Source organism: Brienomyrus brachyistius, unplaced genomic scaffold (assembly GCF_023856365.1).
Source record: "Brienomyrus brachyistius isolate T26 unplaced genomic scaffold, BBRACH_0.4 scaffold27, whole genome shotgun sequence".
NCBI lineage: Eukaryota > Metazoa > Chordata > Actinopteri > Osteoglossiformes > Mormyridae > Brienomyrus > Brienomyrus brachyistius.
The window spans coordinates 620,833-622,508 of record NW_026042306.1 but is presented as its reverse complement, the minus strand read 5'-3'; the positions used below and the strand labels follow the sequence as shown (position 1 = coordinate 622,508).

General features: G+C 45.8%; 1 non-coding gene across 1 annotated transcript; it reads right to left on the bottom strand.

Annotated features, from left to right (window-relative positions):
• Positions 1–265: 265 nt before the first annotated feature.
• Positions 266–348, bottom strand: trnal-uaa (transfer RNA leucine (anticodon UAA)). Its single transcript has one exon. It is a non-coding gene; the product is annotated as a tRNA-Leu (tRNA).
• Positions 349–1,676: the final 1,328 nt, after the last annotated feature.

Sequence of the window (1,676 nt, the reverse complement as noted above, 5' to 3'; positions counted from 1 at the left end):
CTGCAGTCTGGAGACACCTCCGTATGACCCCGGTTGGCTGGGGTCATAGTACGAACTGCTCAAGACGCGAGCTGTAGTCTTGGCAACAGACATGCTTTTCACACACTGAGTGGGGGGAGAGCGGGGTGCGGCGTTTTATAGCTGACTGTGGATGGGGGTTGTTAGGAGACTGAGTGAACATCAGTGAAATTTTTGTGTGTTTTTTCTACATTTAACCCATATTGTGTAGTTTGTTTTTTAATTATTATTATTTTACAAAAGAGTTTAGCTGGGGTGGGGATCGAACCCACGCGGACATACGTCCATTGGATCTTAAGTCCAACGCCTTAACCACTCGGCCAACCTGCTCAGCATTTTTACCCGTTATTTACAAAGACTATTACAACGGTATTCAAGTTTTAATTTTTTTTTTATTTTTGCAATTAGTGAAAGATATATATATATATTTTAAAAAAGCTGGTATACAATTTGTGAAGGTTACATTTTCAAAATGCAGGTATACATTTAGTTACACCCGTGACAGTTGTTGAGGTAGATTAGCGATGTCACATGCAGTAAAGTGGATATAGTGGCTTTTTCAACGATACATGTATGTAGAGTAGAAAGCATCTGATTAACATCGATAGGCTGCTTATCATGAAATTTAGAGGTGACTACATCTACTATTAAAGCGTAAAATACAAAAATGTGATTACAGTCAAATTCATTGTCAGGAATACAAGATAGACAAGCGCGTATGAGACTTTCGGGGGGATGTCTTTCTCCCTCTGACATCAGTTGAGTAAGTAAATCCATCCCCCGCTGATAATTTTCTCCGACTTGAGAAATCTCAAATAACACTCTATGAAAGCAGCAACAAGCATAATCATCCCGACAATCGCTTTTATCAATAGCACGCAACAATAGTGGACTAACTTTTTCTAAAAAAACATTTAACATAAACCGCCGTAAGGGTCTGCTGATACCGTTCCCCATCACAAGATGCTTTTTGTTTTAGTCTCGGGCCTCCCAACGAGTCAGAAATTCTTCTTCCAGGATCTGCTTAAACGCTGGGTTCTGTTCAAACAGATCTTGTTCCAGTCGAGTGATTTCCACCATGCCGTTGCGGGCCTCACGCAGATCGTACAGGATAGCTTCCACTGCCCCCTCCAACCTGCAGGCGGCCGCTCGGATGCCCAGGGTCGATAGAACGTGGGTCAAGGCGGGTGTCAGCCGATCGGTCCAGAGGTCACGCAACACAGAGTCAAAGTGTATGTAAAAGTAATTTCTGCCTGGAGGAAACAGACAAGGGTGTTGTCTTTGACTGGGATGATCCACCTCGCAGCCGAAGCAGTTTTTCTGCTGATGCTTCCTGATGACTGAGGTTAAAAGGCCCACTATCATAGCCTTAATACAAGCCAGCATCCCACGGCAGAGAGCCGGTCTGGAGAGAAGCCTGCAGATCTCAGGCGTCGGAGGGTCCTCTCCAGGATCAGAGGGCGGTGATGATGGAGGGGTTGGAAGGAGCTCCCCGGGATCAGAGGTCAGGGTTGCTGCTGGAGCCTCATTGTCCCCGCTTTCACCGTCGCTATAATTTGCTGCTGCTGCTGCTGCCATGATGTTTGTGAAAAGGGGTTGTAACAGAGTCCACTTTATATAGCGACGGCGGGTGAGGGGGTGAGGGGGGTCCTTACGGC